Here is a 22,082-nt window from a genome sequence, read left to right as displayed (position 1 = left end):
GGAATTCCATAGGAATGCAACGCACACACACACACACACACACACACACACACACACACACACACACACACACACACACACACACACACACACACACACACACACACAGCATGGCTCAGGTTATTAAAGCTATGGCATTCAGCTTTGTGTTTCCTTCACTTTTCCTATGGAAGTGCCAATGGTAAAGTGGAAGCATACCTTGCTGACATTCTGAAACCTGGTTACGGATAAATCCTTAGACAAAGATCTTGACAGTGAATGTTCTTTTACCTTACATCCCTTGAACAACTTGCTTAGTGGTAAAGTAATGACGTGCAGATAAAGTACATAATCTGGGAGTGATGTCTGACAATGACTTCTCACTCAGACACTAGGTGTCAGCTATGGTGAATTTCATTTTTTTTTAAATAAAGAACATCTCTAGGATCAGTAGTCTCTGCATTGACTACCAGTCAGGTCTCATATCAGACTTAACACGACCATTTTAACATTCTTAACACTGCTTGATCTGAGCCATGCTTTGAAGGACCTTGACAAAACTGTTGGAGGTCCCTGGGGTTCAAATGATCTTAACTGGGGTCTGAATCTTTTCTGTGCCTGTCCTAAAACTGTGAAGTTCTTTGCTCATATGGTTGAAAGAATGACCCATATTACTGGACTTCTATTTAAAATTGAAAACATCCATATTTCTTCAAGCTTTTTTGCTACATGATTTCTTACTGCATAACTGCATTTATATTTGTTGTATATAACTTTATAAATGCTGTTTTATAACTGTGTATAATCGTTTCATATTTACTGTTTTATTCTCTGCCTTAACATTTTTCAGAGGGTACATTTCAAATAAAATATGACTTGAGCTGCTCCATAAGACTGGATGGTTAATGGCAGTCTCTGAGAACAGCAGAAGCAAAGTATACTCTACCCTTGATTTATCACCAAAACTGTAATGTTACAAGAAAGTAAGGAGAGAGGACCACACGGTAACCTTCCCAATACTCTAAACGGATACATTACAAAAAAGTCAACAGTGGTAGCTGCTGATCTTATAAAGGAACCCCAAACCTCCCCATAGGCAATGTTTTTAGTACTTATAGCAGACAATACTGAACACAGAGGGCGTTATACGAGATCTGGGAACACAGGTTGACAAGAACCTCTCTTTTGACCACCACATTGCCACTGTGGTCAGAAGGTCCTTCTATGTGGCACATCTCATTACTAAAGGTTTTGCATCCAAGAAGAAAGAGGTCATTGTCTCCCTCTACTCTTCCCTCATTAGGCCAATCATAAAGTACAATGCCCCATTTGGCATGTACCTCACTCAAAAAACTCCAACTATTCTCTGTCTCATATTGCCTACTTACTTACCTACTTAGAGGTGATCTCTGCTTGACTTACAAAGCCATGTTTGACCCAGCTCTGTTAGAAATGCTACATCTAAATAAATCCCAATTCCTCCGCACCACACTCTCCAGAGACCTCAACCTCATTACCAGAATCAAAAGAACGTACTGGTGGAACAGGTTCATAACCCAGAGATGCCCATGCTATGGAATACAGCACCTCACTGGCCCTCTTCAAGAGAAATTTTGATGAGTGGATGGGAAATAGAAAATTCACCCCGGGGATCACTCCAGTGGCTCTACTCGACAGAGGCACAGGGAACTAAGGTCGGGTGGCATGATGCCAGGGTAATCCTATGGCCTAGGCTTGTAAAGACTCCAGGGCCATTGGCCTAATACACACTTATGAACCTATTAGTTGACGTCTTTGAAAGCTTATGTATTGTTAGTGGATAATTGTTATTTGCCCTTTGCACAAAAGATCTCAAGCCCTGTAACCTTTCATGCAATGCAAAATGCTTTCCCTTTTGTCTTCCTGTTTGGGATACACATTTTTTTCTGCCTTATCCTTACTTTTGCTCGGCAGAGCACACAAACAGCATGTTATGATGACATGCAGGTGGTTATGTGTGCACTCTTGACAGATTTCCTGCCTATGCTAATCTGACAGCATACCTCTTAAACTAGCTCCCAGCAACTGCTAGGTATCACTCTCAATGGAAGAATTTCTTCAGCTATTTCTTTATTAGGGAAAGCAAGCAAGCTGCTGGTTATTTCCTCCACTAGATGGCCCTCTGGCATCCGAGATCTAAATGAGCTCAAGTCAGCAGGTGTACGGACAGGTGACCTGCCTCTGCACTAACAGGCCAGCAATATTAGAGATTAAAAAAAAAAATGGAAGATAAGAGGTTAATTCAAAGTTTGGAGACTGCCTTATACATAAAAGGTGATCTGTTCTTATGCACACCATTTCTTGTTAACACTGCATAAGCTTTTTTTTTTTTTTTGCAAATGGGAACACATAAATCAAAAAGTTCTTGTGGGAATTACAGCCAGTAAAACACAGTCTTCCAAGACAAGATGAAAGTTTCAGTTTATGGCAACTGTTTCTAAGGAGAGTAGAAGTCAGCTTCTTTATCAAAAAACTACATACCAAGCTAGAATGACAATATGTCTAGATTTTAAATGAAAAAAAGTTTATTTTTGTTAACCATCTCAGTCAAAATAGGCTTCTAGCCCATTTTTGTGGCAGACCAGAGGTGGTATTGATACAGATGGAGGAAATTTGTTTAGGATACTGAGCAACTACCCTGCTCTTTTCAACAGGTGTCATATAATTTTTGGCACCTAGCTAAGCTACCAATAAATCAGTCAAATAGCTCCTCAATTCATTGTCTCATTCAAAGAACAGCATGCCAAAAGTACAGCTCCACCCCAAAGTCTATAGTGTCAAGCAATGAAACATAATTCCATCCTCTGCTAATGGCAAAGAATTATAAAAACCTAATTAAATCCCAGGTGACATGAGACTGATTAGAGAATCAGGCACTTAATGGTACAGGCAGGGATGGCAACCAGTTCATCCTGGTGGGAAATGGTGGCTCCTAACAGACTCACCCTATTGCTCTAATGACAAAGCCTTGCCTGGAGTTCTGAGATTCATCATGATGTGGGAAGCCGGTGCAGTGAGGATGTGGGTGTGGGTGTGGCCACACAAGCCTGTAATGGCTGCTGCTGCTATTAAACATGTGTGTGTTGGGGGGGGGGGGGTAGATAGAGGGACATAGTTCTTGTGATGACAACAGCTCATGTTACCCAGGGGCAGGGGTTAGGCTACAAAATAGTCCTCACTGTAAATTATTGGGAACGGCACAAACTTCCTGATGTCTATTTGTACGAGGAGCCCCTCCGAGTGGAGGTCCTCACACCTAGAGAACAGATGGCCCTGGGTCCAGTAGGAGGCGACTTGAAGGTCAGCAAGGTAAAAGAGGAAAGAGAGTACACAGAAAAAAAGTATAGGAACATGAATACAAGAACCTGAAATAGGAACAGAACTCACTGACTTCTGTACTGACCAAAGACATGAATACTTCAGCAACAGAAGCACTTTTCTTAAAAAAAGAAACAGAAACATGAATATATAGTAACAGGCATGCTTTTGCATAATACAGAAAATCTAGTCCATTTAGAGAGATGATTCTCTGGTATGTGCTTTTAGACTGTTAAAATGGACAAGATCTCACAACAAAACAAATGACTATTAGTAAACAAAGGCAATCCAGAAGACTTAATTCAAGAATGGTATCCCATCTGTGACTAAGAGGGTGACAGGACTAACAGGAAACATAGTACAAAGGATTTTTTTCTCATACGTACAGAAAGCCTTTACAAAAGGTTCTGAGGTCTCATGCTTCACTTACATTTTTCCTCCTACTTGTGCACATCCATGAGGTCAAATGAGCACTGTGACTTGTTTCCATTGTAAGCTATTTCTCTGGATGCACGTATTGTTCAAAAAATGGAAGTCACCTATTACAGCTCTAAGTGGCTACACCCCCTTCATATAAAAAAAAAGTCTGTCATCATCAGGAAGACGAATGGACACTGGTCACATTAATCTTATATAGGAACCTCTTACAAAGCAAGCACTGCAAATCTTTTTGCTATACAAGAGAAAAATAGCCTTTCATAATGTATTTCAGGTGATATTAGCCCCATAAAGGTGGACACAACCTCTCATATTACATGGAATACAAGCACTGATGAGGACAAGTCAGATTGGAAAAGTTTTGTAATAAAGCTTTCATAATTAGCTCCAAAAAAAATGAGCTTCACAAAGGTAAACATAGCCTCTCATATCACGTGCATTACAAAAAACCTAATAAAGTCTGGTAACAGCCTCGAAAAAGCAGGCATTTTCAATTATCAAAGTATGAACCATTCTATTAAATGAATCTGATGAAGCTCAAGTGAAAGTGTTTTCTTAAATATAGTTCTGTAGTGGTATCCCATGGTATGTTGACATGTTTTATTTGTTAAAAATAAAAACTTTGCATCCAAGAATGAAGTTCCACAGGCTGCTAAGCTGGTAAACCCTCATGGGTCTTTAAAGGAATATTTGAATAAGGGACTAACCTCTAAGCTTTGGGATTGGCTTCTTGTTTTTCCATTTCCCAAATTTTCCTCCAAGCAGCTCTCCTGGACCCTCTCCATACCCCTCAACCTCTTACAGCAAGAAGTCAGGACAAAGCAAAAATAGTGTGTGTGTGCGTGTGTGTGGGGGAGGGGGGGAACCAAAAATAGGGACAATTTTTAAATATCGCTCTTACAAACTTAGAAAGTCGGTAGAATAACAGGTTTTACATTAGCATGATACCATGGTAGTACAGCGGTTAGCGTTGTCACCTCACAGCAAGAGGCTCGGTTCGATTCTCGGCTGGAGTGCCTTCTGTGTGGAAGCTGCATGTCCTCCCCGTGAGTGACGGTATATTAAAACGACATGCAGGTAGGTGCGTGAATGTGTGTGCCTTCTCTGAAGGCTGTCAAGTCGACACTGCCAATCATAAGCGGACCAGAGATCCGCTGTGGCAACCCCTAACTGGGAAAAGCTAAAAGATATTAGCATGATTTTCTGAAGGCTATGAAGTCTGAAAATCAAATGTCTGCCATTATTTTCTAAGCTCAGTCCTCAATGATTTGCCAGTGACTTGCCAGAAAACTACAATTTTATGAGGAACGGACTAAAAATATGAGTCAAAAATCTGGATATTCTCCGAGAATCTGGACAGTTGAGAGCTATGACTCTTCCATCATTGTCTGTAACTGACTTTAAATAATTGGCCTGTTGAATGCAATGCATTAGAACAAGAACATTTGTCCAGCCACCTGCTTAACTGAATAAGCTACTTGGAACTTCAACAAGGCATCTTTACTTCTCCCAAAGGGTGGGTATCAGACAGAGAGTCTCCTAGATCTGCTAGCTAAAGTGATTTTATCCAGACAAATTCTTTGTAACAAATGACTATTAGGGATTAAATGGACACTATTAGAGAGCCAAGAATGAGGAGGAGTGTCTTCCTTCCACGCTGAGAGTTTACTACCAAGATATTGTGTCAAAGGCTCTGAAACTGACATAAGAGTTAAAAGTGTGAAATATTTCATTCATTATCGTGTTTCCATTTTTTTTTTTTTTTTTATTATTTCATGGTCCTCCTTAACCTGACCATTGGGTCCCTCTCTCACCCTTGTATCCCATTTATTCCTCAATCAGCTTGGCAGTAACTGCAGCTGCAGATGGGGTTACAGACTGAGATGAGCTGTTACCCCCGCATGGATTCGGATTTTTTTTTTTTGTTCTATGCAATATGTCTTGTTTGATCTCAAGTTCAACATGCAACATTAATGCAATTCCATGCTTTACATGTAAGATTTGCCGACTTGTTCCACACTAGAAAGGGTACTCAGTTAATCAAAGGATGGATACAAATTTTGCCCTCCGGACATGTATTGGCAAGTTAGCCCATGAGATGTGGCTGTATGTTTTTATGTGGGTGGTGTTTTGAAAGAATGCATTTTGGGCTGCTGAGGGTATTTGTTATGAGTACTTCATCTAGAAGATCTTTGGGGTTTAGGAAGGTTAAGTGCCTCAGCATATGTGGTTCTACATGTCTGCTTTGTACTGTGCGAGATGGGTGCAGCATGTGTACTTCTGACAACCTGACTTGACATTAGGACTGCTTTTATGTGACAGCTTTAACTTCAATGACGTGTAAATACAGCTTCACATACCTTATCAGTTTGAGGATTAGCTGGTTGTCAGTAAACATGGGGCAATTTCTACATTGCCTCAGCATGTCTAGGTAATGCTGATAGTGGGAAAATTCATATCCATGGCAACAGGTCCTTTTTTATTGATAAGACAGTTGTGAGAATATAAAGTAATGACAGGAATATATCTAGTTTGCAACTCTGGAGGCAGTGCTTGTCACTGCAAACTAGTTACCTGTGTGCAACTAGGTAGTGGAGAAATTTCAAGGGTGTCTTTACAGGAAAAATGTCAGCTCAAGGTGCCTGCAACTATACAGGACACTACTCAAGACTTGAGAAAGCCTGGGAGGGCCCGGGTGAAAGCGCTTGATGATATACAATATTTTGGATGTGTTTTGTGTGTTTCAACGCTGTGCTGGTGAAGCTGTTAAATAAACAAACTTTCGTTCAGCGCTTTGTTCGTAATCCTTGTATCCTGACTTCTTCGGATTACCAGATGGTGCTTGTACAAGGTGTTTTGTTTTTTGTGATTACATAAAAGGTAACTAGCTACCCTGGTGGAAAATAATATAGCTTACAATCTTCCTGGAAAAGAAAAATTGTATGTCAATTCCATGCCCTTCCCTCTCTGCAGTAAAGAGGTCAAAGAAAGCTGTCTAGCTTCCTAATCACATGCACCCAGTTTTAACATTTAACCTACTGGTGAATGTCTCCCATGGTTTCTGCTCCTTTAAGAAACTTCTTGGCTGCCCAGTACTGGAACCACAGTCCTGCCCTCTACAAGGTCATAATGGACAGCAATAGGTGACACGTACAGTGACTATGGAATAAATGAAGGCTAGATTGTATAATGCCTGAACTAAATCTCATTCACTTGTAAACTGATTAACTGGGGTGGTACAGGGTAGCATTCTATTCCAATTAAGAACCATTTCCACTTTGAAGAATAGGCTTCCCAAATGAAAAGTTACCTAGTGACCTCAACAACTTCTGAGACACTAGCCAAACAATCCGTAAAGATCAGAGAGATCTACACCTTAAGCCAATTGATATCTCATCCATGGGAATATGCTTGGCATCAATTAGGAGAAATTCCTGCATCCTGCTGACAAATACTTTAGAGCACGAAACCACACCTTTCTCAGCCAAACAGTAACTAGAATGAGTTTTGGTGTTTCTTTCCAAAACTCTGTAATGAACTGTAGCACAGGAATGATTGCAATGTTCACAAAAACATACCAAACCAAGCATGCAAGAATATGTCCTCTGCTGCCTCTCCTTTACAATGCTGAAATGAATAGAAAATGGAGGGAATTGCATACACCTAGATGGCAGAGGTTAACATTCTGAATGCCCTGCCTCTAGAACACCTTGGCCAGGCAGATTCTGAATTCACAGCCGCAGGACAAGAGTGAGTGAGCAATTCCAACCATCAGTTTTTTCATCTCCCTGGGGATGTAAACCACTAAGAGTGACCCCTGTCTATGGTCCACAGTCAGATAAGCATCACAATATTACACCAGATATGCATGGAGGTAACCCTTCCTTCTTTAGACTCCCCTTAACAAACTGATTTGCTTGGCAGGATGACAGGAAGCTCTGAAAGCAGCTTTTTCTCCAAAGTATTTAATGACAAGAGTATTATCTTCAGTTCCACATAGTTGATCTACCAGCTCAATAAAAGCAAACCATGCTTACAACACTGTGTATTAGCCAAGATGAACTCCTCAGCCAGCAAGCTAAGTGTCTCCTGTCAGGACCTGCAACAGGTCCAGCTGGAGAACTGCAAGACCCAGCAACTACAGTCTAATGCCAGAAGCAAATCAGTAAGAATCAGGTGTCACTGACTTCATTTTCACCAGAGTCCAATGCGATACTAGCATCTTCAGGGTATAATGATGATGATGACGACAATGATTATGGTAGCTAGCAAGCCCAGAAAGTTGAGCATACAACGAGTTTAGACTGTAAGCTGCATCTTCACTGTGTGAGCAAGACCATAACATCATTGGTACCTCTCCACTGGCAGGAACAGCTGAACTGGAGAGTGAAAAAAATCCAGCAAGATAAGAACCTTCCTCTGAGCAAGAGCCAGAAAGAAGATTCTCTAATTTATGTTCAACTTGGAGTGCAAACAGGGGCCACCAATAATAGGGTCACTTCACTGGACAGGACTAGAAGGAGCCAGTCATCCAGGTACAGCAACATCAGGTAATCTCTCCTCAAAGGCTTCAGCTACCATTATCAAACATACACTCTTGAAGACTCTTTTTCCAAACACCTTTACAGAATTATCACTTATACACAGGCAAATTTAAATTCATATAAAAAGTAATCAAACATAAACATTACACTTTACATATATTGCTATATATCATATAACCTAAGCAATATTACATATATTATTCAAATTCTAGGCGTTTTTTTAAAGAAACATCTTTATTAAAAAATCACTTACTACATAGACGATCATACATTTATATAAATGAAAACAAACCACACCGACACAATCCTACTCGCAAGCATTTTACATCACAAACCATAATGACATACTCCCAGTTGCAAACATTATGCACCACTTATAATCTAACCAATCTCTCTCATTCAAACATTACACAGCTCATTTATGCACTGCCACCTTTTAGACCTTATTCCTCCCTTGTATGTATTTTTCCCACAATTCCCATTTTTCCTATGTAGTTTCCTCCTACCCTTTTCTAAAGATCGCATTTCCAGTTGTTTTATCTCTATTACTATATTCACTACTTCAGGTATAGTTGGTTTAGATTTTAATTCTATTTTCTAGTAACTGCTTTTTTGGTAGCCACCAATATTAGACACAGCAAGGCCTTACAATGCATAGGCAATTCCAATTCTGTATCATAGCTCAGATAAATCATGTCCCTTGTCAAACCAATCTGCCCACCCATCATCTTCAACAGCGCATCCCCCAGGGAATCCTTAAAGTCTGCCAACTCCCCGCACTCCCAGAAAATATGTTCCCAGTTACCTCTTTCTTCCCCTTCACACCTCCAACATTTGCTGTCTGCCTGTGGAAAAAATTCTCTGCAGTCTACATGGGGTAAAAAAATATCTATGTAAACATTTCCAGGCAAAATTCCTAAATCTTATAGATTTTGTTACACATTTGGGAGACATATATCCTTCCACTGTTTTTTTTGTGAATTGCTTATCCAATCTCTCTTCCCAATCCTTTCTAACCTCCCCCTATTGATTCTTATAATTATCATGCAATATTTTATATGCTCTACTAATTATTCCTTTTTGAATGGCAGCTTCTGTTCTAGATTCTATTAAAACCTCTACCACTGCTGATCTTTCATTTAGGAAACTCCCACTTCTTTCTCTTTGCCTATACTCTGACATTAATCCCTGATAGGGAAAGCAATCTCTAACCTGCAGTCCAAATAAATTCTTGGCATCTTCCCATTCTATCCTCTTTCCCTCTCTAGTTATTTGCTCCCAATATCTTGGTTCCTTTGCCAGTTTTCTCCAATAAATTCCGGGCCCCTCTTGCCTATTGCATCTATAATTACAGTCATCCCTATCGGCAGAAATCTCCTTTCTCCATTCCCATGTTGGTTTAGTTCTTAGAATACTTTCTACTACTTTATGGATACACTATTCTGCATTCTCTTTACAGACCTGCATCCAAAATCCCAGTCTTGCCTTGTTTCTTGAGCTTCTCCCATGGTTTCATCATAATCCCTTTCCACTTTGAATTATACTTTTCTGCTTGTGCAATGTATAGGAGTTTGTATCGTTGAAATATCCCTTCAAATTGGGTAATCCCAATCCATCATGTTCTACTGGAAGAATCAGCTTATCCCATTTGACTCTTAGTGTCTTCACCTCCCAGATAAAGTCCTTCAGCTCTTTATTAATTGCTGCCCACAATTTCTCCTCTGGTTGATAAAAACATGCCTCACCTATCTGTAAGACTAAAGGGACTAAACATTGTAACTGGTTGTATCTTACTAGGCATACAGCAAAGTTTACATTTGCTCAGTTTGTGCATTATCTTTTGTTTAGTCTCTTCCCACATATTCTTAGCTGCCACACTAGAATCATTTTAATCCATAATCCTAAATATTTTATTTTAGCATGTCCCCATAAATATGGGTTTTCCTGAATCAGTTAATGCGTGGGTACATAATTTACTGCTATTACCTTTGTTTTAGCTTCATGAATTTTGTATCCTAAAAATATATGAAACTGTCTCAAAATGTTCCACAATACTGTAATGTCTTTTTCTGGTTTTGTCAGGTACAAAATATCATCTGCAAATAAAGCCAACTTTTCTTGACTACCATACCAACTATATCCTTGACTTTCTGAGTCCCTTATTTTCTTTGCCAATGGTTCTAAACATAATGCAAATAATAAAGGGGAAACAGGACACCCCTGCCTAGTTCCTCTGCTGAAACAGAAATTATCAGAGAGGACCTCATCCACTTTAATTTTCCCCTCAGATGCCTCATATATTCTAATCAACCTTACAATTTTTTAGGAAATGCAAATGCTTTCATTGTCCTGCTCATAAAGTCCCAGCTTACTATGTCAAATGCTTTCTCTGCACCAAAACCCACCAACAACAATGGCATTTGCTTACATTCTTCTTCCCTCTGGATCATCAATGTTCTGCTAATGTTGTCAAATATTAGCCTTCCCTCCACAAAACCACATTGATCTACATCTATCATTTTTGGCATTATCTTTGCCATTCTTTTAGCCATTATAGACATGAACACTTTATAATCATGGTTTAATATTGAAATGGGCCTGTATGAAGCTGGATCTGATTGATCCTTATCCTCTTTAGGTATTACAGCTACCACTAATTTCTTCCAGGACAGTGGTACTTCTCCCCTTCTTAAGATAATGTTAAACAAAACCTTTCGGATCTTTATCAGTTTTCCTCCACATAGCTTCCAAACATCTGCAGGAATACCATTTATTCCTGGGGGCTTTCTTGTAGATTGATCATACATCACAATTTTTATCTCATCTCTTCCTATCCTGTTAGTAATTGAGCCTCACCTACCTCTAACCTTGGCATATTTAATTCTTCCATACACATTTCTATTTGCATCGTTACTTGATTTTCACATTTCTCTGCTTTACAGAGATTCTCAGAATATCAGAAACATTTCTAATGTCTCTACAGGATCTGGTTACCTTCTTTGTTATCGGCTCCCTAAGTTTGGCAACAGCCGTTTCTACTTTCTGTTGCCCGAGTCATTGTGCTAAAAGTTTTTGTGCTCTAGTGTTATCAAAAAATAGTTGTTTAACAGCAATCTTTCTAAGCTTGTGCATATTATCGAGGTAATCCCTTATTTTCTGTTTTCATTCTGCAGTTGATCCTCCTCTTGTTCTGTAAGATTCTCCCTATTCTGCAATACTTTAACATTTGTCAGTCTAAATAATACTGGTTACTTTTTAACCATAGCTTCCTTTCTTTTATTCCCCCCTATTTTTAAACTCCACCTTAATTTTATCCCACTCTCTAGCTATATTTCCAGAATAAATTTCTCTCTTCTCTAACAATTCCTAAATAATCTTCACTACCAGTTCCTTAAATTCCTCTCTTTTCAACAGATAGGTAAGAAAGTGCCAGTGTCTCATTTTTATTTCATTACCATGTGCTTCTATTTTAGCTATTATTGGTGCATGATCTGAAATAGTTACTGGGTGGGTATCAAGACCTTCAATTAAATGCACACGATCCTGTGTAATGTAAATTCTGTCTAGTCTAGCCCAGTTTTTACATCTTTGGGAATAACATGTAAATTCACTCCAAACTCCTATTACTGAATTCACATCTTCCATGTCAAACATTTTACCCTCCTTTGGTATATTCTCCCTTCTGGGTCCCTAGACACATCTTCACTGCTGCAAATCAAATTCCAGTCCCCACCTATAAGTAGCATTCCTTGCTGAAAACTGATCATTTCTTCTAGAAGTTTCTTAAGCTCCATTATAGCAGTTTTAGGTGGAATGTAAATATTTGCCATGTAATCCTCCTCCCTTGCCAGTAGCCCCTTAGCACTACAAATCACCCATTATCTTTTTTTTTACCTTCTATCACTATTGGAGCTCCTCTTGCAATTAGTACAAGTACTCCTCTTTTCCTTTGTCTCGGGTATTCCTCTGAATAACCATCCTGAAAACCTTTCTTTATCAAATTCACATGTTCAGTTCCAAGTGTGTCTCCTGTAACACAGCTACTTGCAGTCTACATTTGTTAATATAGTTCACTCCTCTTTCTTGTTTGTATTTATCTGTGAGGCCATTTACATTTAGAGACATTAAAGCAAACATCGCTGTACTAAAAAGTTATTATTCCTACCTTTTATGCACAACACCTTTTTTGTTTAATGTCAGATCAAACTTTTATACAGTTGTTTCTTGTCATATACATTTGACCCTATGTCACGTTATAAAACTTTTTGTTTTATTGAAAGCCCTCAAGCAAAAAAACAGACATACCCCCCCAATAACCCCTAAAACCTATTACCTTAATACTAACACACATAACTATGTACACCTTCAGATACTGAAATTTTACCCTCCTCATTAGAACAAAAGTCCCAAACTGACAGCCACACTCACAGAATTGAGTTAACCTAAAAGAAAGGAATTCATACTAAGACGTATGGTGCAGCCTGTGCTTCTACTAAGTGCTCATTGGTTTTGTCTTTATCTTTATACCTCTCCCAGCTGGCAAAACACCCCAAATGCTTTCAGAGAACATTAACTACCTTGGGAAAGCCCCCTGAATGCATTCAGAGAACATTATCTACTTTGGAACCCCCGCTGATTGCTTTCAGAGAACATTATCTCCTAGCCAATTTCTTTTTTCCCTCAGCCAGTTTCCACCAGACTGTAGCCAGTTTCTCTTTATCAGATTATCTCCACGGAGACATGAGAACCAGGCAGCCAATTTCTCTATCAGATTGTTTCCATGGAAACATGAAGACCAGCTGAAGAATTGTTACTGAGCATACATGCATTTGCTAGAAAAAAGCCTCATAATACTGAATGCCATTTTAAATTTACTTGCTGTCTCTTAAAACTGGTTACTAAATCAATCTAAGGTCTTTAATCCAGACATTTCCCCATGCAAGAATGAGAAAAAGGGAGCAACAACTCAAAAAAACACAGGAGCCAAGTCAGCAAGTTGATACAAGTTGTAAATTCTTCTTAGTGAGGAATGAAGTGTATCAACACAACACCAGGCACCAAGCACAAGTTCAGTAAAAGGTTTAATAAACAGCCAAGCAAGTATGAAGTACTTTCACTTCATTGGGCAATGACATTCAACTAACATTCTATCAGTATTTATGCAAATTCCTTACAATCAAACAATTAGCATTAAAAGAGTACTACATAAAATATAATACATTTCCAAAACCTTTCAAAACATAACTTATTTAAAGCAACTCTTAAGGATCAACTTATTTAATACAATTGTGTAGGAAATTTAACTCTGGTTTCAGAGAAAACATTTCATTAAGACCTGGTTAACAGTGAGCTTTAAAATATAAAATCCCATTTATTTATTTTTTTCTTTCAGTGACATTTTTAATGTCACCACCTCTTATGGAAGGTTGAATAACCTCCAATATAAGAAATTTAAAAGTATGTGCACTGTTAGTGTTAGGTTGTGATAAATTCTCTATAGAAACATATATGTAACACTAATAGTGCACAGAATACTGTGTGCAGAATAATGACCAGATTGTTATTAAACCTGCAGACAAGGGTGGGGGAATTGTAATATTGGATAAGGAATACTACATCACTTCAATGCTTGATATATTAAATTTGGCAGATTATTCCTGCATTAATAAGAAGGTAGCATTTGATATCTGTGGACAAGTTGCTGATTATTTAATATGTTACAGAATGGAGATATTGATGAAAAGTTGTATAATTATTTGTTGATAAAACACCTGTTATTCCAATCATACACGGAATCCCTAAAATACATAAATGTCTGTTACAACCACCTTTATACCCAACTGTATAAGCTCGAGGCTGGGCGACTGAGGCCATCTCTAAATATTTAGAATCTGAACTTTTAAGTTGTTCTTAATACATCAACTACGATTGTTAAAGATAGTACTGAATTTATGCAGTTGCTTTATGAATAAACAGAAACCAACTCCGCGCTTACTTGTTACTTAGTAACATTAGATGTAGATTCCCCATTCACCTGCATTCCCAACAACTTGGGCATAGATATGGTCAAGACATATGTCTTACCCATCCAACTCTTAGAGATTTTAAAATAGATTTGATATGTAGCCTCTTAAAAGTGGTATTAGAACATAATGTATTTCTATTCCAGGATAAATATTATAAACCATCATCAGGGGTTGCTATGAGAACACTGGTAGCGAATACCTATGCCAATATTGTTATGAACGGTTGGGAAATTACTATCATTTTAGAGTCTGTTAAACATTATGTATGCAACAATGTTGTTTTTATAAAAGGCTTATTGAAGACATATTTTTCTTGTGGGATGGATCATTGAGTGATTTAAATAACTTTATTGAATATCTTCACACTACTACTACTTTTTTAAAGTTTAAAAAAACTGTGCATTACAGACATATAGACTTCCTAGACATCCACTTGAGGAAATATTTAAAAGGTGAAATGGAAACTACACTATATAAGAAAAAGGTAAAAAAAAAATGCACCTATCTAGCAAGAGATAGTATGCATCCCCAATACATGTTTGACAACATTATAAGAAACCAGATGGCTAGAGTCAGTAGGTTAAACACACAAGAAGATGATTTTGTCCAACAGCTAGGTGAAATGATGAATAACTTTGAGGAAAGAGGCTGTAGTAAAAACAAAGTAGTGGCCCAGAACGGATGATATTTTTTGGAAAAGGGACACTATATCCACCAATATTCTCCAAGAAAAGAATAAGTAACAAATGAAGGAAAACTAATGCACAAAACAGTTGTAGATACATTATTAATTCTGATCAACACACTAATAGTATAAAAAATATTATAAGGAAACACTGGTCTCTTATCATTTGTACCAGGGCTTCATGACATACGCTCAAATCCCAATATTTACTTATAGGAGATGTACAACATTAAAAAATAAGCCTTGCTATTAAGAGCAGTCTACACAAATTAACAATAAAATAACGAAAACATGAACTTATAAATGTACTAGATGTGCTTCTTGTAAGTTTATGTACACTGACACAAGTTTTACTGACCCTATAAGGCATAGTATATTTAGAATTCAGGCATATGATAACTGTTGCACTAGTAATTTGACTTATATGGCACTGTGCACACAATGTGATTCGTTTTACATAGGGAAGACCAACCAGATGCTTAAGAAACGTATTAGTAGTCGCATTTCAGAAATTAAAAGGAAGGTTGTGACAAGTTCGCTATAATAATATATAAACACGCATTATATTTATATATAGATATATATATATATATATATATATATATATATATATATATATATATATATATATATATATATATATATAAAACACTAATAGTGCACATACTTTTAAATTTCTTATACTGGAGGTTATTCAACCCTCCCATAAGAGGTGGTGACATAAAAAATGCCACTGAAATAAAATAAAATAAATGGATTTTATATTTTAAAGCTCACTGTTTACCAGGTCTTAATGAAATGTTTTCTCTGAAACCAGACAAATTTCCTACACAATTGTACTAAATACGTTGATCCTTAGAGATGCTTTAAATAAGTTATTATGTTTTGAAAGGTTTTGGAAATGTGTTGCATTTTATGTAATACTCTTTTAAATGTTAATTGTTTAATTGTAAGGAATTTGTATAAATACTGATGGTAAGTTAGTTGAGTGTCATTGCTTGATGAAGCAGTATTTCCCGTGAAAGTACTTCATACTTGCTTTGCTGTTTATTAAACCTTTTACTGAACTTGTGCTTGGTGCCTGGCGCTGATATACTTCATTCATCACCAAGAATGAGAAAAAGCACATATTTTTTTCTTTTATCTCGTGTTTTAAGCAAGCTTTTTTTTTTATATATTGCAATGCCTACATTTCTTAAAAATGAACAAGACAGACAGACAGGGGAGAAACAAAAAAAAAGAATAGCAGCATCTATTTACAACCCCCATTACACTTAAAAATAACTGAAACAAATTTACTTTATAGTATGTAAAGAAAACCACATATGACAAAATTGGTACTATTTAAGAAAGAAATAATCTTTACTTAGTTAACTTTCGCACTCCTCTTCCCCAAACCACTTTTCTGAACATCAGTGATATGAAGTATGGCATATGCTTTAGAGTCCCCAGAGTCCAAAAAATTCTGAAAAAGTCCAATATTTCCAGATTTTCTTGTTCCATCATATTTCACAAATATAATTATTGCATTATAATCCCATATTAAGTTACTGGTTTTATTACGGTTCATCTCTGAAATCCTGTCTCTGCTTCATTTCCAACATACTCTCGATTCTTCTAGTCAACTCTCATGCTCCCTGCCTTCTCTCCAACATTTTCTGTTGAAAAATTTGAAAAGGTTTCACAGGTACAATCCCTCTGTGGTCTTTATTACCAGAAGAACAAGAAGCAGAATCTCCTTCTGTTCCACAGCTTACTTTTTGTTGGACACATTTTTTATTTCCTCCTCAGCATGTACTACATCAAAAAATGATTTTGTCTCCCCAGGGAAGAACACCTTGAAGACAGCTGGGTACAGCAGTCTGAATCTCACAACTGCATCTCAACCTTCCCTGAATAGTGGAATAAATTTGCTCCTCTTCTGTCTGGTGTACAATGAGTAATCATTCTCCACAAACACTCTGCTGTCTTCTCACTTTTTAGTACTTTATCCTTCTGCCACAATTTTGTCAGAATCAGCTCCTTCTGCTGGTAGGATTGCATCGTTACTATGGTCTAGGTTGCTCTCTTATAGCCAATTTTGGGGCATACACATGATATGCCCTTTCAACTCCTGCTGCGGAATACTTCTCCAGTTGCGTATTTGTGCTTTCATAAAATTAATGCAGTCTGTTCCTTCCAGCTTCGCCGGCATAGCTGAAAATCTCAGGTTTTCCGTATGTGCTTTATCCTGTAATTTTACTATTTTTAACCAGGTCTGTATGCAGTTGTCTTACATCTTCCTGTACGTTACTGGAAGTCATGTCTGAAGGTTGCATTGCTTTTTTTCTCCAGTCAGTGTTTCTTCCTCCCTTTTTGTAGCCGATTTTTTTTCCAGGTCTTCTAGATTACATTATTCCTGGCATCAAGGCAGTGCACTTACTAGCCAGTTACTGAAATTTACCTTCTCTGCTTAGTTTCTGTTTTCACACTGGGAGAGCTAGAAATAAGCTATTGCTCACTGTGCAGCCATCTTGGAAGTCCACTGGTGAAGACTCTTGGCACAATGGAAAGCCAGAATGGCAACACCTGGTGCTGGAAGAGACGTCATCCAGTGCAATCTATAAAAGGCAACCAACATATCTCCAGTGACAACACCCCAAGCATCTTACAGAAACAGAGACATGATTCACAGCATGACAACCATCTGGAACCAAACATAAAAGTTGTGCTGGTTGATGTCACAAAGAACCAGAATGGAATGGAAATCATCCATACTCTTTTTGAACTAGGAAGTATAGACTTTACAACTTCTGACCATCTCCTGAAACTGTGGATAGTCTGTACAGTCTCATACAGCAGTGGCATATGGGCTTGTAAAGAGAGTTCCAGTGAAACAAGCTTGATCAGTCAGCACAGGCCTTTCTGGGGCAAGAAGAATAAGTAAGCAGATGAGGAAAAATGCAATTATTATAATAAAATTTCACCTCAGAAAATCCATGTGAACCCCTTTACAATGTAGGAAAGAACTGAGGGGATCAAGTTACAATTCAGTGGGGAGAAAGAGACAACTTTCCTATGGGTTGTGTTAACAGAATGAGAAATTTTACTTGCCTATCAGTCCCTAACAGTCCCAACAAGTCCCACAGTCAGACTGCTTCAATATCAGATGTACTATGAGCTGAGAAGCACAAAAGCACTGAATCTGACAGCAAATAAGATTTAGATCAAATGCATTGTATATGCCCTTAGCTAAAGGCATCTAATTAACTACCAAGAGCACACATCTGCTCCACTTTTAACATCAATTTAGCCACAGCTGAACTGTTCCCACTGTTTTCGACTTCCCTGAAATTCTATTTCACATATACAAAACTCTGGGGAAAAAAATGTTTCACATTACATCTGAGCTAACTCTACATCTTCAGCTTTTCAGGTTCCCCTTGTTCACACTTAATTTCTTGTTCTCAATGATGCTACTGCTCCTAGACATCAATGCATATGACAAACTTGAAAATTTCAAGTAGTTTTAGCCAACCATTACTTTACAGTATTAAGTTCTTGCCCTTCCTTGTAAATTTGCTGATAGTCACACTTCATTATCTTTGCTATCCTTATGTAGAAAATATATAAACAGTCAGCGGAAAGGCACGGTGACCACTCAGCTTTCCAATGTATTGTATACTTTAATAACTCATTTCTTGGTATCCTAAACTTACTAGCCCCTATCATAATTATCCATTGTAAAAGCACTCCTACTCCTTGGTTAATTAGTAACATCATGAAACAGAGATAAGCTACAAATCCACTAAAACCCTGTCCTCCTTGCAGTACTATCATCAACCAAGAAATCTTGCCAAAAATAGAATCCACAATGACAAGAAAATTGTACTACACTCTAATACAACACAAATATAAACATAACCCAAGGAAATTCTGGAAGGCCTTCAAACTACTACTATCCCCTAGCCACACCTCCACCCCCCTCTCCTTCAATAACAAACAGCAACACATCAATAGCAGTTCAATTAAACACACATTTCATCAACTCCATCCATACCTTACTAAATAACAGCAACCACTCCCCCTCTACTATACCCACTGCTCTTGATTCCCACTCCCCCACCTTCTCATTTAAAGCCATCCAAACGAATGACATAAAAAAACTCCTTAAACTCACACCTACTACTCTTGCTGCTGATCAACTCCCAAATGATTTTCTTAAACTTGGAACTGATTCCATTTCCTAACCAATATCCATCATTATCAACAGAGCTATCACTGAGCAATATGCACCCAATACTATGGAAAGTCTCTCATATCATTCCCCTCCACAAAGGAGGACGCTCCACAGATATAATCAACTACAGACCAATTGCTATACTTTCCCCTCTTAGCAAAATATTGGGAAAGTGTATTCACTTCTAACTTCTTTCCTACCTACTCAAAAACAACCTACTCCCCAATACACAGCACGGCTTTACACCAAAACACAGCACTACTACAGCTCTCTTATGTTTCACAAATACCATCAACAGCCACAAAAACAACAATAACCTTGTTTCTTCTATATTCTTAGCACTTCTTTAACTTTACCAAATACCAACACTCTTTTCTTCTTTACACTTACCTACAGTCCCTACTTTCTTCTCTACCTACCTAAGCTGTTAAAGCTGCTGTACCGGCTGATCTTGCCTCTTCCTCTACCTGTTACATACCTGATCCCCTACTTATCAATACTTGATCCCTTACTCTTCCCCCTCCTTACTTACTATTACCCAACTCCCTATGCACTCTACATAGACTAACATGCTGATGATGACCTACAGTCATTTTGTGCAGCCCTCTATCCAGAACTAAGTTCAACACACAAGCCTCTCTCTCTCTAATAGAATCTCAAGAAGAACCAAACCACAAATCAAAGTCAACAAAAAGTAAAAATATAAAAGTTTATATTAGTCACACATAATAAATCCTTCGATCCCTCCCAAATATATCCTCCTAGAACCAACCAAAATAAAATATAAAACTTCACTAACAACAAACATATAGCTCATTAAGATTGACAACCATTCATTCACCTACCAACCAAACATATAAAAACATAATAAACTAAAATAGATCCAAATAGATCCAAATCCCCTCCATTCCAAACACCCTATCCCCCAGACCCTCACCCCACCACACCATTCTTTATGCCTCCCCATTTTCACCAACCTTAGAAAATCTGACCATACCACCCAGAGAGACTTAAATACAAAAAAAATTGTGCTTGCTGCTAACCTCCCTCAGAGTCCCCCACTGCTCACCCCCTTAGAAGTCTTCAGTGGCTAGAGCTGCCACATCTTCTAACACTTAATCAACTGACAATTGCTCATAACAATATTTTTCAACCAGATGCCTGTCCATCACTAATACATCTTGTCCAACCCTACCACACATCACCTACATGCCAAACATCCAACAAACTACTTCTACAAACACACAAATCTTACAGCTCATTTGGTGAGTCTCTATTTGCTAATCACATTGCAAAAACCTGGAACTGAATCCCACAATACATACTCACTATCCCGACCAACTTCATGTTTAAACAACTACTCAGACAACACCTCCTTAATAACTGGCTCTGCACCTGTATTACACCTGACTAAACTCCTCTTTCTCATTTTACTTCCCACTGTACTACCAGGTTGCCAGATGGTAAAGGATTTTTTTTCCTAGTATTATGTTATATGTATATAAATTGATAATAATGTTTAGCTATATTGCTATTTTTATTATCTAATTTCGCCAGGTTTCATTTTATTATGTGTTTTAAATGTTCATATCTACCTTGTAAATATATCTTGCTCGTATAATCTATCCACTATGTATGTAACTATCTTTGGAGCTTTTCTCCCCAGGCCTCCGCTGAAAATGGGCTACTAGCCCAGTCGGACTATCCCAGTAAACAAATGTAAAATAAATAAATATAGGTACACAAGGTACTGCCTTTTAGTGATGTTACTTCCTAAATATTCCACATGCCAGCATTCTTTAACATATTCTTCATTACATTACTAAACTGCTATTTCAGCTTTTAGATCACCTAATCAACATATTCTTTGATATCTTTTAATCTATGCTGCTGTCAAAATTTCCTCTCTCTCTCTCATGGTACTTCGCTTTGCACATCTGTATTTTTCAAGAGGTGACTCAATATCAATCACTTTTTAAAAAGCACTGTAATAACATCTTCGTTTCTACGGCCATCATACCCCACTGACTTGTTAAACTTCTCTACTCCTGGTATTTGAAGGCACCGTAAAGAGGGGATGTGATGGAAGGCAAGATCGGGGACAACAGTTACCTTGCAGAGGGTGGGGTGAGAAGTTTTTACACAATTGTATACTCATTATTTCCCCTTTCTGTGATAATCTGAAGGCTGCACTGCTAGAGTAGATCCTGTTCTGCTGGCCCAATGATGCAAATGCCCAATAATATTCTGCTGCTTGGCCGGCCAGATAATCTCTCATTCAAGCTGCCTGCTACATCATCCCATACCAGGTCAGATGTTAGAGATGTAAAAGCTGAACTACCTTCTTTCATCCTGGAAAGGGCCAGTCAACTTCTTCGACTAAATTCCATTCCTTCCCCTGTAGATTCCACCTGTGCGAGGACTCGCAGTCAAGCACAGGTCATCAGGGCTGCAGGCAGGCCTTTATCTCTTTGGGCCATGAAGCCAGCTGCCAATCACCTTCAATGGGTGGTGAGAGATTAACCTGTCCACCCAACTCCCAAATGCAGTCAGACAAGGTCTTCAAAATCCTTGATGTACATAATTCCCCTAACAACAGAGAAATCCAAGGCATGAAATGTTAGAAACCACTCTCCCCCTATTATTACCCTGCCAGGAGTATCCCTAGATTTCACTAGAAGATGATGTGGTGATGCTGTCTCCTTAGAAAAGGTAATCAGGTGCACTCTTCTGCCTGTCTAGTGTCCAAGTCATACGACAAACCCAAACAGTCAGTGGCATAGATGGATGCCCTGCTCCCATGTCATAAGGCTACTTTGTACCTTTTTATACAG

General features: G+C 38.1%; 1 protein-coding gene across 1 annotated transcript in view; it reads right to left on the bottom strand.

Moving 5' to 3' along the window:
* PTPN12 (protein tyrosine phosphatase non-receptor type 12) overlaps positions 1 to 22,082 on the bottom strand; it is a 3,019,581-nt gene that overhangs the window by 2,326,312 nt on the left and 671,187 nt on the right. The window lies entirely within an intron of this gene.

This window comes from Protopterus annectens, chromosome 11.part0 (genome assembly GCF_019279795.1).
Source record: "Protopterus annectens isolate FY-2018-M chromosome 11.part0, PAN1.0, whole genome shotgun sequence".
Taxonomy (NCBI): Eukaryota; Metazoa; Chordata; order Ceratodontiformes; family Protopteridae; genus Protopterus; species Protopterus annectens.
Note: the sequence above shows the minus strand (reverse complement) of the source record. Positions and strands in the feature narration are given on the sequence as shown.